Source organism: Podarcis cretensis (assembly GCF_951804945.1).
Source record: "Podarcis cretensis genome assembly, chromosome: 11".
Lineage (NCBI taxonomy): Eukaryota > Metazoa > Chordata > Lepidosauria > Squamata > Lacertidae > Podarcis > Podarcis cretensis.
This window is the reverse complement of record NC_137180.1, coordinates 39,357,010-39,371,797: the sequence shown is the minus strand read 5'-3', so window position 1 is coordinate 39,371,797 and position 14,788 is coordinate 39,357,010. Positions and strand designations below refer to the sequence as shown.

Genomic DNA, 14,788 nt, shown 5'->3' with positions numbered 1-14,788 from the left:
TGCACTTAGCTCTCACCTTTGGCTCCTAGAAGCTGTCATTATGCAACAATGGTCACACTGTAGGAAACAGCTTCAGCTGGTGGCCAATGGGTTTCCCTTGGTGAGTCAGGGACTTGTCTATCCCTCGCATGTGAAACCTGGTTCCAGTATATTGAGTGGAAGAGAAGAATAGCAGGTCCAACAGTCGAGAAGGTGGTTTCTGCACGTGCTGTTGAACGAAATGAAGGGGCTGGTGGGGGTTGTCAACCTGGGGACGTAGCCCATCTACGAGAAGAAAAACTTTGATCCTGCTGCTTTGTGGCTATACTCATTTGCGAGAAAGGCTTCGGGAGTAAACCCTGAGGAACAATCAATGCTTGCAGGACATTGTCTGGAGTAGAAAAGGCTTAAGGAGTAAACCCTACACAAAGCCACAGTGGAGTCCCTAAGTCCACTCAGCTCTATCAAGAAACTCTGCATCTTGTCCTGTAACTCAAAGTGTGGCTAGGAAGGCCTCAAGTTTGTTGTACCTTCTCTTTCAGTAAGGCAACAATTTGCACTTGCTCAAAGTATACTTTTATCTGGCAGGAAGACAAACATGGCACAGGTGTTGCAAGTCACTGAAGCAGCTCCCTCACCTTCCATGTATCTTGGTCCTATGTACACTGTGAGGCAGCACTCCAGGCCTCCCCCTCAAAGACAACTCACAATGCTGGCTCCCAAAATGAAATTTGGGCAACATAGATATGCAGAAGCTATGCGAAGCAGGCCCTGATCACAACATCATGTTCTACCACTGTGCTCCAACTCCTTGTTTTCTCCTATAACAACAACTATATTGTTAAGGAGCTACTCAGGTTTTATATTATATGTTATGTACTGAAGTTCTCACCCTGGGCCAGCAGGGGGGTACTGTAGATAGTTATGCAAATAAGGGATCGAAAGTGACGTTCAGTGATTGGATAGTTTTAGAAAATGGTTACTGTTGCGTTCTAGTGGAGCTCTATATAAGCAGGCTGGCTGAAGCCTTCAGTTCAGTTCTGCCCTGGCCTGTGAATAAACAAGAGCTGTTTGAAGAATCACTGTGTCATCTGATATGTTCACCCACAACTTAACACTATAGGTATTGTTCAGCTGCAGCCATTGTCTTGCTATTCCTCTTTCCTGTTCTTATTTCAAATTTATAACCTGTCTTTCCTCCCCTAAGGAAGTTCCCAAACAGCACTATAATAAGTTGCAGGCAGCAGTTAAAATCAATATGTCTCTCTGTGTGTAAACACCAGGGATAGCTGTTGGGATCTAATTTATTAACTAGAACTTCCAAGATCCACCATCTGGAGCCAGGTGCAAAATAGTGGCTTGGCTGCTGAGAATTAAGGAACAGGGTACCTGTGAGCACATGCTGAACCCAAGAATTTGTGATCAGAATCAGAACCAGGCTCAGAATTCATTTTACAATTTTTTTTAAAAAAGTCCCCCAAGCTTTCTTTTTCAAGAACCAAATTTAGGAGCATGGTGTGGGAGGGGAGCTTTTTAGCTGTCGATTTTTAATAAGACAGTTGGGAGTCACAAACCCTTGCCAAACTACTGTAAACTCCCTAGAGATCTATCAGTGCTCCTGATCACCACTATAGGGACAAATCAGCATGTGTGGTGGGAGTGTCCAAAAATAAAAAAGTTATGGGAAAATGTATTTACAGAAATATATTTGATTACAAGGCAGACAGTCCCCATGACCCCAGGACTGGCTTTACTTGTATATTCACAATATGTTGTGTTATGAGTTTTGTTTCTAATTTACATCTATTAACTGCTGTAAGACCAACTACTGCCAGAACATGGAAATCATTACAATTATTAACTATGGACCAGTGACATAATACAATTTGGCAAACAGCAGTATTGGAGAAACTGGCACAAAAATTAAACTTAGCAAGAGGCCAAAAGAAACACAACAATTTTTATGCAGTCTGGTGTGACTTTATTCTGGGAGAGCAGTACCCATAGTTTAAAACACAGTCTGGCATGAAGTACATATTTTATTTTTTTCCTGTCTCCTCCTCCCTATAAATTCTAATCATTATTGATACAAAATATATTTTATTAATGGCCACCAATCTCCGCATTTCACGTTACTATACATTATTTCATATCTCTAATAACTGTAATAATTTTGGTTATATACACTTTGGCACAACTTTGTTAATATATTCAGAAACATTTATCTGAGTGTTTGCTGTTTTAGTTTTAATTTTATGTAATTGTTGCACGTCATATGCTCTAATGTAGACAAAGAATAGATATCTATGCAGCTATGTTAAATTGTTTAAAGAGGAAAATGTGGGGGGGGGGGGACTACATTACAAAAGAAAAGGAAAAAGGAAAATACTCCTGATCTACCCTTTGCCTGCCCCTGGTACGTATATTCACATAACTGTGCAGCTCATCAGCTAGAAAACCTGTAAATTTTATCTGTTGTCAAAAGCTAAAAATCTGGCTAAAGAACTATTCCAAAATATGGTTACTTCATGACCCATGAAGTTCGCATTCTGCCTTAGCACGCTCCAATTCTACCCTGCAATTGCTATCTTTCCACAAGATACCTTGCCACTTGAAACTGAACATTTTTTACTCCGCTCAGAGGATCCTTTCATTAATTATTTTGGAGAAAGAGAGAAAAAACCCCATAGTACAGTGCCTAAAGGACATTGATTAGTCTATATATTGTTTTGCTTTTTTATATATACCTAAGAGCTGCTGGCGGCATCTGCAAAACATAGCTAGTTCTGTCCAACTTGCCTCCGCTCTTGGGCGGTAATTAACTCTAATCCTAGCAAATAAAAATTAATCAAAGTAGTGCTATCCTTGATGTCGTGAGCGTGCTAACCCTATCCCAACAATAGAATAAAAGGTGCTCTCTATATTGCCATAGAAAGTTAACAAGAAATTCATTTGAAACAGGAATTTCCTACTGGTGAGGATGCTCTCATTATAATTTTCTAATTAAATCAGGTTTTTATAAAGGTTAACCGTGACATTTTAAATAGCTTGAGCCCACATTGATATTTCGAGGGCATCCTTTAGCTCAGCCACTTCTGATTGAGAAGGATGTTCTTCCAATTAAGGGATCTCTTGTTGAGAGCTTCTAGTAAATGGCATCAATTTCAGAGTGGTGTGGCCTGGAATATAGTAGCACTGTATTTCACTGCTACCGAATCATGGCAGAAATAATTTGAAACCCCTCTTTTTAAAAAAATTAATTTAAAAACAATCTTAATCCTACTATGAAATTTATCAAAATGAACGTTTATTCAAGGGATCTCAGAGTTTAAGATCATGCAGAGTGAGTCCATGCTATGCTGTGGATAGAGGTGCCAACCTCTGCAGTGGAATAAGCTGAAAGTGAACTAGATGTATTTGGGAAGCATATATAAGCACACCAGTTCCTATTCACCGTATTTGTCAAAATAGCTAGTGAACGCACTATGTGCTTGCATTGTAGATCAGTTTATATTACTGTGTAAATCTTAATTTCTTCCTTTTCAGAAAGTTACTGTTATTACAATGACAGAAATATTTAGAGAAAGAAAAATAGCACCACTTTGGAAAATGAAACTACTCTGTCTGCAATCCTATACTCAGTTGCCTGGGAAACACAATGGGATTTACTATGGGGTATACAGATGTAAGACTGCGCCATAAATGCAGTAGCTAAAATTGCCACATTTTCAAGGACTGCTGATTGTGGCAGATACACACACACACACACACACACACACACACACACCTACCACAGTTTCCATTTGTTTACCTTGTGCCCAGGACTGGCTACAGTGACTCTGTTTAAGTATAAGTGCATTTCAAATATGCAAATATATAGACTAAGTCCAGGCCCATCAGATGATATAGCAGCAGACTGAGGACTGACCAAATGGCAATTCTAAAAGTAATTCAGAGTAGAGGTGGCGGGAATGAAAAAACAAAACAAATGGGGGGAGGTCAAATGATATACATGTGTGTGCATTCTGAAGATAGTTTTATTCTGTATTCAATAAATAGTTAGGAATAAACCAGGCAGTCCCTGGTAATATCATGGAGATGAGTTCTGGGAGATGGAGGATAACTGGGAGAGAGGAGCAGAGGTGGGAACGCCCCTCCCCTCCAATGTTTATGCTATAATTTGCAGGCAGCTCCTGCTGGACTCAAGTTTGCAAGCAGCACACACTACCTTCTTAATAGTTGTATTTTTTATTAACAACACTCTTGCCCACCTGGAGCTGCAAGCTGCCCACCTGCCACCTGCAAGGAACCAGGCAAACCTGGAGACTACAGATCAGAACTGGAAGTCTGGCAACTCTACTCTTGTCAGAGTAGTTGCACGTTTTAGCAAGTTGCTTATGGAAGACAGCAGGACAGTGTGTAGATCATAACAACTTGATACCATATGTGGAGGTTGCTTCATTGTGAAAAACAAATCAGATTCTGGGCAGTTAGTGTGCAGAGCACTCACCTAGACAATAAAAAACCCCCTCTCACATCAACAGTTATGCAATATACATTCGTATTTTGAAAGGGTACCTGCCAAGCCTCATCCTGGATGGAACAGTTTTTATCCTTGCATATAAAGTACTAAAACAGAAATAATGAGTAGAAGAACAAGTTCAGGGACATCATACATGCGCTTTCAATTTATTCCAGATTGCCTGAATCATCTTGATCAGATGGCAAGCTATTAATAGGTAATTAGGGTGATGGCTTGTTGCACAGCATAGGAGGGCAACACTTGCACAGTGCGCTGGGAGGGCATAGCACATGCCTCTTCAAATAATGGCTGTCAAAGGAATACATTGGTAACAAGACCACAGCATCAGTTCTTTTTCCATCAGACTGGTGTCTTCAAAGTTAATTGTAGCAAAACTTTGGGCACAACAATCCTTTGCTCTTATCTTGTTTTGAGGATTAACAGTGGGATCGGGTGTGTGCATTTATTAAAGTTTTCATTCAATCTATGGATGAAGCTTTGGCATAATATTGGCTGAGTAAGAGGTGCTTTTCTGCTGAAAGCAATGGTTCTCAAACTTTGAACATTGCTGTTATTTCATATATTAATTTGCAAAACTGACTGTATTGCCAACATGAAGAAACATATGGTGATGAACAGCATAAAATCAATAAGACAATTGCAACTCTCTCTCTCTCTCTCCCTCTTTCTCTATATGATTGTGTATGGAGCACATTGCACACCATTTGTTTGTATCCTGAGAGTATGGAGCACAATGCACATAGTTTGCTGGTGTCTTGCCGTTTCCTGACATCAGTTTGCTCTGCCAAAGGCTAGATACAGACGGAAGCATTTTGAGCATCTGCACCAACCCACCCCTCCAAGGCTCCATCCCCTTCCATGAGAACTGCCTCTACTTCTTCACTTGGCTCCCCAGCTGGTGTGTTTCTGCACCATTGTACCAGTGAGACATCTAGCTCTATCAGCCCTGGTGCAGGAAGCTCCTGCCCATAATTTAGTGGCTCCCTGGTCACCAATATCAGAGTCAGGAAAACAGTTTGATTCCCTAGCTGAAGACTCTGCAGCCCCTGACTTGGTGTTTTGGTCACTGCTGGATTTTGGGTTCATAACAACTGATGTATATAAGAATCCAAGCCCCCTTTGAGAGGCCCAGTGACTGAAATCTATTTGAAGCCTCCTTCCTTCTCACAGCACCCTGTATCAATGTATTCTTTTTTTCACTTGGAAAAGAATTTTGATATGGTGCTTCCATAAGTGAAGCTAGGGACTGGTGCTTCCTTAGAAACAAAGGCCCAGGGTTATCTAACTTTTCTTTAGAGGTGATAGTGGTTGCAGCGCCAAACTTTACCTGGTTCTGAGAGAAACTGCATGTTAATCTCAGGATCCCCTTTTCTGTGGAACTTCCATTGGGGGCCACTCCAGAATTTGTTAAACTAAGGGTTAAAGGATTTCAGGAAGCAAGGCTGGGAGACCATTACCAGGGACCTTGAAGAGTCACTGCTAGTGATCTGATTATGGATCCCTGAATGAGATGGACCAATAGCGTGAGTCAATGTGCAGCAGTTCCCTTTTTTTCTTACTCAGCCTACCAGACTGCTATGTTTAAAGTACAAAGTTGCAATGACCCACAGTTCACATAAGTATTTTAAATTATTGACATTTACAACAACAACCTTTGGTTTATGCTGCCTGTTTTAGTGGAGTGGATGGTGAAAGCAGTTCTGAAGAAGTGACACATCAGCTTAGCTCTATTAAGGCCAGCAGACTTTTCCATGGAATTGGAAACACGTAAACTCAGCAAAGCTGTAGAGTCCAGTATGTCACCACACCCTTCTGTTTCTGTAGCTGTACTAAATTTTGCTCTCTTAATTTTTGCAGGATGTTTAAAAGCTTGTTAAAGCAATGCAGATCAAATGAAGCTGTAGTAGAAATGGACTGGCCATCCTCTTCTAAAGTGAGGGAGGAGCGATCAAGTATTAGAAGTAGAGGGCAGAAACCATTCTTATAAAAAACTGCAGCCAGCCCTTTTAAAAAGTGTCCAGGATTCCAGCTAGCATGGAACAGAGCTGAGTGGAGCTATCAACTATGAGCATATCACACTACTTCTAAGCTACAATGGCTACCAATTTGCTACTGGGCCAAGTTTAAGATTTTGTTCATTACTTGCAAAGCTCTAAACCAGTGATGGTTCCCCACCAGTACCTGAGCCTATTTAGCACACCTTCAAAAGAGCTCATTATCAGTGCTCATCGACTGATTGGCCCTCAAGAGTGAAATCTTTGAAATCATCATCTGGTGTCATAATGACACTAAGTGATTGGTGGCTCCACCCACTTGCCAAAGTTTCCCAAGCATGGGATGTAGCAGTTCCACTATATTTTGCACTAGTCAAAATCCATCTTATGCCACCCATATATACTCTGTAAATTGTCAATTATGTTTCTGCAGCCAGGGAGAATTGGAGAATATTGTTCATCATGTACCATGTTGCTTCATGTACAATTCTCCTAGCTATAGCTCTCTCAGAGGAATTGTTCCCAGAAGTTCCTTATTGAATAGTAGGGAGAAAAATTATTTGCTTTTGGATGGAGATAATCACTGCATACAAGGTTTCTAGGTTTGCCTTAGCAGCCCAACGGATTGGACAAAGTGCCATTTTACAAGATGAGGTCCTTCCAAAGCGCTGGGGACCTGCTATACTAAAATGCATCTCAGTACCATTAGTATTTCTGTACTTTTTTGTGATGATGACCAATATTTTTATCCAGTACATTTAATTGGTTATGTCATCCACTAACTGTTCCTTATTTTAGAACAATTTCAGAATTTGATGACCCAGGGAAGCAGAGACTGTTAATATATGCTCTGTTTTAAAGAGGACTCTTTTTGAAGGAGTTTATTTGAAGCCAAGGGTTTGTTTTGTTTTGTTTTTTGCCTATTCCAAGAAAAATTTAAAAACACAAGCCCTAAGAGGGGTCTTGAAGTTGTTCATCAACAGTTAGCGCCTGGACAGCAGACAGAGCAGATACACAGGTTTGGCATTTCCTGCTATGCTGAGATGGATTATATTTTGTTTTAAAGAATAGCAATTTATATATTCCCTTTGGCGATGTGTAAGTGACCACACTTGCTCTCTCTCTCTCTCTCTCTCTCTGTCATAGAGTGTTTCAGAACTTTCCCCCCTTGAATAGCTGTTTAGACCCCATAATTTGATGTGGCTATAGAAAGGTTGGGATTTTTTAGATGCTGTTTAAGCTGCATGTTAAAAAGGAGAGTTTTGATACCTATAGTTGCATTCAAATTGTATTTTAGAGGAAAGAGGGGCACAGAATTGCTTTGGCAGAGAAAAAAATGAGAGAGACAAGAGACAGAGAGGGGAAGTATGCCCAAAGAGTCTGGATGAAGCCTAAGAAAGAAGAAATTGCTGCTGGAAACTGTGACCAGCTTGTTAGCTGGCTCCGAAGGCACTGGAGCCTGCAGCTGTCTCTGTTCTGGTGCTATCGGAATATCTCCTGTAGCTGACAACATTGCTACAGATGACTTCCATGGATAAGGCGAGATAAATGAGACGCACTAAAAGGCCTGAAGAAAATTGAATAAAATCATAGGCAGTATGTTCTAATAAAGGATTTCAGTGAAGCCTGTTTACTGCAACAGATATAATGAATCTGTTAGGACAAGAATAAGACTACAATGTATGGCAGCATCTGAATATTATTTATATTTCTTTTCCCTTACACTTAATGAAATGATGAAGCAGCGAGCGACACCATGCATGTCAATAGGGTGTCATATTCTAGTGGGAACTAATGGCAATTTATTAGTGGTTAATGCACTTTGTCAGTTTTGGATAAGATCAAGGTCATATATTCCCATTTATATTGCCAACTTTCTGAGTGCCTCTACCATGTTATTCCCCCACCCGCTGCCCCCATAGAAGTAGGTCCTATTGATTTTAAATGGGAAAGTAAGGGCCAGTTCTGCATCAGGAATAAACCAGTTGCAAACCCTGCTGTAGACTCTACTGATTACTTTCAAATATATCTCTATGTAAAAAAGTTCATGTTCATACAAACAATCATGTCAGATTAAGCCTAGTCTTCTTGACATAAAATTTTAAATGCACAAGAATCCCCCAGACTCTACCCAAATTCTAACATATAACCTCCATCCTTGCTACAGCTCAGGAAAAACTTCGCAGGTGAATTCTCCTGTGGTAGACCATGTATATTCATGTGGTTTCATGATATGAGATGATTGTTTAATGTTTCTGTTTTGGTTTTGATATATTTTATAAGGTTAGTTGCCTGGTGAAAAGTGGGGTAAGCAAAACTGTAAGTAGTTTTTTTGGAGGGGCAGTCTCTGGGCTGCCTTGGCAACTGTTGCCAAGGGAATTGCAATGATGGGATAGTGACAGCTGGGGCAGTTTGGCCTGGGAGGGAGGGAGGGAGAGAAGAAAGTACAGTCATACCTCGGGTTAAAGCATACCTTCAGCTTGAGCGTTTTCAGGTTATGCTCCGCGGCGACCCGGAAGTAACGGAACGCGTTACTTCCGGGTTTCGCCGCTCACGCATGCACAGACGCGCAAAATGATGTCATGTGCATGCGCGGAAGCGGCAAAATGCGACCTGTGCACACGCACGCGCAGTCACGTGTTACGTTCTACTCAGGATGCGAACAGGGCTCCGGAATGGATCCCGTTCACATCCAGAGGTACCACTGTATGGTGGTCTATTGAGAAAGAAAAAAAGCACTGTGGGAAATTTGTGAAGTATATCTGGTATGGCGAGGTCGCAGTCAAATTCTGAGAGTGGCTGTGGCAGATAGAGACTGTGAACGAAACAGGGGTGGGAGATCCAGCAGCCTGCAACATGTGAGATGCACTCTATAAGAACACCTAAGCCACACCATAGCATCATCAGGTACTCTCCTGAGGTAGAGTTGGTTCATCCAACCAGAAATAATGCAGCCTTGCAAATATGCTGGGGGGGGGGGGAATCCTTCCTTCATTTATAATAACTTGTTTGTCTACGCTTCCAGTCTCCCTTTACAGAGTGCAGACTTGGAGCGCAGCCTCACGCCAGTCACACTTGTGAAGGTCCCAGCTGGTCCCAACTGGGCCTAAGCTAGTAGACTTTGTTTCAGCTTCAACTGTTTATCTGTTTAGAGTGTAAGTGATTTGGAAATGGGATGGTTTCTTGTGCTTGCTGTTAAACACTATATTGAATTTGTTTTATATACAATGCTAGAGGTAAATTATAAGAAGCTCCCAAATTATATACTAGCTTCCAAAACATGTCATTATGCTGTTATTTCTATTTTGCCCTTCATAGGGTATGTCATATCTTTCTTGAATATCATGGACGTAGGACTGGGATTTTTCCTGCAGTGGGTAGATTGCCAAATCTAATTTTATGATACTTTCCATGCTAGTTCATCTACGTCCTTCTTAACGTGTTTCCATTCTTGAGGGGGATGATTAATTCTTGTTTATCTTTGCCGTCCAATTTCTCTGTGTCCTCACTGAAGATGTCACAGTGGCTTCCCAGTGCTGAAAGATCCCTGCATTCTGGGAGGTTCTACAACTAGATTAGTATACTTTTTGAGTGCTTGTTTAAGTACTGAATGCAGAAAATTCGCCAAGATTTGAGCCATTTCCGTGTGAATCTCTATGAAAACATATTTATGCAGTCTGAGCTGCATTTACAACAGCTGAACTCCCCCTGAATTCTCTTCTGGATGCAACTCCTGGTAATATTTATATATTTTTCAAAAAAAATATAAACTACACCTTGATTCAAAATTTATTTTAGAATGGTACCCATAAAACATTTAAAATTTACAACACAATAGTGAAACATAAACAGTACTATAATGAATGTAGATATAGAAACTATTTGGCCCCTTTCCGCCCTGGTCTGTGTGAGCTATACCACGTCACTCTGCCCCAGCCCTTTTTAAGAATTGCTCCATAAGGCACAGAAGAAGCCTGATACTTTTTTTTTCTAGTAGTAGTAGTCATGAGGGCATTGTTATTCCACCTCCTTTTCTCCACCAAAAAATAATGGCGGAGTGAGATCTGAAAACTTACATGGTATACTCTATTATAATATATATTTAATGTATAATTCATGCTACTGAGGTCACATGTTATTGCTGCTCCTGGCTATCACCAAACTAACTTAAAATGGTAACTAAACTTGCTGGCGGGGGGCAGGGTGGAATGCACATCAGAAGCTGCTCTTTGGCTCCTGATTCTACCATCTATTTTGAATGGCCATTCAATTACAAGGGAAGTTTTGTAGAGTGGTACCTCGATTTTCGAACTTTATCCATTCCAAAAGACCGTTCGAGTTCTGAAACGTTCGAAAACTGAAAACTCAACAGCCAACAGCTAGGCCTCAGGATCTTGCACTCAGTGGAAGCCACGTGTCATGTTCGACTTCTGAGGCGTGTTCGAAAACCAAAACATTTTCAGTGGTACCTTGGTTTATGAACTTCATCCGTTCTGGAAGTCCGTTCTTAAACCAAAGCATTCTTAAACCAAGGTGTGCTTTACCAAAGCAGCGGGGGACTCAATTTACAAATGGAACACACTCAACAGGCAGTGAAACATGGCCTTATTCCAAGGCAAAATTCACAAGTGAAAACACCTACTTCTGGTTTGCAGTGTTCTTAATCCAAGTTCTTCATAAACTATGCTGTTCTTAAACCAAGGTACCACTGTACTTCCGGGTTTGTGGCGTTCGTAAATCAAAATGTTTGTCAATGGAGACGTTTGAAAACTGAGGTACCACTGTATTGTATTCTGCTATCCTTTTTTGACTTACTTATTTGATTTATTCATTTTTATTTGTTTATTAAATTTGTATTTTATCCAAAGATCACAGGGCAGTTCACAACAAAAAAATATATACAAAAATTATATCCTGCTTTTCCTTCCAAAGTCAGCCAGAGCAGCAGCATTATGGTTTGTATCAACTTTTCTAATTACTTTTCTAATATTATAGTTAGTATTGATTTAACCAGTTTGGTGAAACACAGTGAGGTTTGAGCCTTTCAGGGAGTTACTTCATGAAGATTTCAGAGCAATGTGCTACTGATCACTGAGATCCAATTCCTTAAAGGCCTTACTAAAGTAAATCCATCCAGGTAACTTGAATATATTAGATTGCAACTAGCCTGCTATTTCTGCCAATAGTTCTTGGAAATATCACTTCTCAGTGAGATCACCTTCCCTTCCTTTCAATTTTCTGTCTTTCTCCCCCCACCCTTTCTTTTGCTTACCTTACGACTCCCTCCCCTTCCTCAGTCCTTGTTCCTTTTCACCTCTTCCATTTGTACGTGAAAGCAATTGTGTCTGTCCTTCAGCTGCGAAATTCATTCTAAAAGAGACAAGACTGCAGCTCAAGCGTGCAGCGACCCTTACCTTGGCCTCTGTGGTTGCTCAGGAATGCTTTCCCATAATATAACGGCATTTTCTCATCTTCTGTTTGAGGAGCTATGCAAATACTGCAGCTGTGCCAGCAGCCAGATCAATCACAGATTAATCATGGATAGGCCACTTTGACCTCCAGCAGAATTTATCTGAATATGTAAACACATAACACAGCCGTTACTAATATGATGCTAAATCAAGTTTCAGTCACTCATCATCATTTGTAAAATGTTTCTTGAGAGTCAGATGAGCAATTCCTTTCTTCATTAAAAAATAAATAAATCAGAAGTGAACGTGAAATTGAGGAGGCTTATTATGAGGAAACGCTGAAGCAGGAAGTCCAATTAAGTGACAGTTCCTCTTTCAGGAGAAATTTGTGATGGGACATGGGAGGAGCTGTAATTTCCCCTCCTTGGTAGGTGAGTTGACCATTTATCAGAGGCCCACCAGCTTCCCTGTCTAGGAAATATATTACACACTGCCCTTTTCAAGTTATCCTGGATGTGTGGGAATATGATCATGATGACTGTAGGAATAAAAAGTAATATAGAATAAAAGTAATAATATTAATATAGAATAAAAAGGAATAAAAGTAATATAGAGACGCTGTGCTTATGTATTGCATTTATATCCCACCTTTCTTCCAAAAAGCTCCAGACAATGTACATAGTCCCTGTCACATTTTATTCTTACACCGCCCTATGAGCTAGGTTAGGCTAACAGCCACCTTGTGAGTTTATTCATGAGAGGAAATCTGGGTTCTAGTCTCTCACTCTAACCATCACACCATACTGGCTACCACACTTTTATGTATAACCATCTCTATGCAGGGTTGACTTAGAGCATTTAGGTAGCAAGCCTAATCTCACATACCTGGCAGTAAGCCCCACTGAATTCAACAGGACTTACTTTTACATTGACGTGGTTAGAATGGCAGCCTTTGTAGTCCAAGCAGCTGCATTTAGGGATGTCAATTTTGGATTCTATAAGTTTCTCGTTTTCCGAATCTTAAGTTCAGTTCTCCACATTTCAACACCAGGTTGCAAATTCTTTCTTAAAAGTCCTCATGAAAATTCTTCACCAATTTATTGCTAATTTCTCCTAAGATAAAGTTTTACAAGTAATTTTCCTCAATATAATGCATTTTTGTATATTATTTTCACTAATATAGTGCATTTTCATGAATATAACACATATACCCTAGTATATGCATTTTTGGACACAAGACTAGAGAACTGCATTGCAAAATTCAAAGAAGTGCAAATTTCAAAGGATTGCTGCTCCCCCCCCCCCCATATTGTTCGGAAAGTACGAATTGGGGAAGTTTGTCTTTAAATGTGATGTCTATTGATTTTCTCTCTCATCCCTAGTTGACTTGTATGGGGCACCTCCAGACTGTCAATATTTTGCAGGAGGGATTCAAGTGCATACTGATATATTTAGGATTAAAGCATTCTGTTGCCTTAGTGCAACAAATACACACATTTTTTTGCAGTTAGGAAAGTGATGTGGAAAGGCCCTGAAAAATGTGGAATGAATGAAGATTAATGGGAAGTTGTATAAACATTCCACAAGCTTCTTGTCATATAACCTTCCCACAAACAGATCTGAACAAACGCTTCCTAAAGACCAGATTTGCTCAAACCTTTGTGTAAGCTTTGTGCATACAAATCAGGATGAATGTTCAATAAATATGTTGTCTGAAAGAGCCTGAGATCTGACAGGTGCTCCCTAGGATTTTTTGGAATGTCTTTGAAGATGCTTACACACAATTTTTCACTCCTGCTGTCCCAGGAGACCACTTGGATTGTTTCTATGGTTGGGTCAGCTCTAGCCACATGGTATGTTTATAGAAATAAAAAGCTTGATGCCAAAGGGTAGTGAATAATGGAATTCTTAATCTTATCCCCATTTTCTCAATCTGGTTTTCCCCAAGCAGATGAAGCCTTGCAGGAGATTTATTTTGAATAAATTTGCATTTTAAGTTTGGGACAAAGGCTTATGATACATTATTTGTCTTATTTGCTGGCATAGACACCTACGGATTTATTCTGCTCATGGTATGATGTGCTGTCATTCTGACATGTTCCAGCCACCCAATAGGTAAAGAGTTGCAGCCCATCAAGTCGGAGGAATAGTGAAAAATAATTCAAAGACTAGTGTTGTAGTTTCTTGAATCTGCTTCAGAAACCAGTCAATTATACCTTTACTCTGTAGTTCACGTTTCATCCCTCCCCCCAAGGGAGACTGGATGTTTGGGCATTTCCATCCCCCCCGCCTCTTTGGCAAAACATAATTTGCTGGGGCTTGCAGCCATGAACTCTGATAGTAACCTATGTAATAAAGAGTCCATTGTACTTAGAGCTGAGTCAGGTTATCATCAACAGTGTATCTCAATTGATACGTAGCCCTTGATGAAGATGGAGCAGTCTGCTCTGTACTGTTATTAGTGCCACTAGTAACGTGGGTGATAGGTCTACATCTCTCCTCAGCATTTACAAGGGAAACAGAGTGCTATGCCCTTCACTTGTGACTGTGAGGACGATGAAACTTGAAATGGCATTTAGAATACAGCCATGAAGGGTTAGATGTCTGTACTAATAAATTAATTTGAGTTGATCTTGTCTAGACAGGTGAAAAATGAATACATGTTCATCCACCTTGATTAAAACAACTCTCTCCTTTTCTTTTTTAAACTGAAGAATGCTCGTGCCTGTATATTCTTTTGTAGTTGGTGGTAAAACAGAGGTGCTGAACTGGGAGCGAGTACTGCAAAAGTCAATTGTTGTGATCTGAATCTTTAATCATAGATGTCAAAGCTATAACATTAAATAGAGTATAACATTCCA

At 40.2% G+C, this 14,788-nt stretch overlaps 1 protein-coding gene across 1 annotated transcript in view; it reads right to left on the bottom strand.

Moving 5' to 3' along the window:
* Nucleotides 1-11,979, bottom strand: part of LOC307226633 (interleukin-6 receptor subunit beta-like) — a 68,615-nt gene extending 56,636 nt beyond the window's left edge. The window contains exon 1 of the mRNA XM_079995446.1: nucleotides 11,789-11,979. The gene's annotated coding sequence lies outside the window, so the exon portion shown is untranslated. The remainder of the gene's footprint in view (nucleotides 1-11,788) is intronic.
* Nucleotides 11,980-14,788: the final 2,809 nt, after the last annotated feature.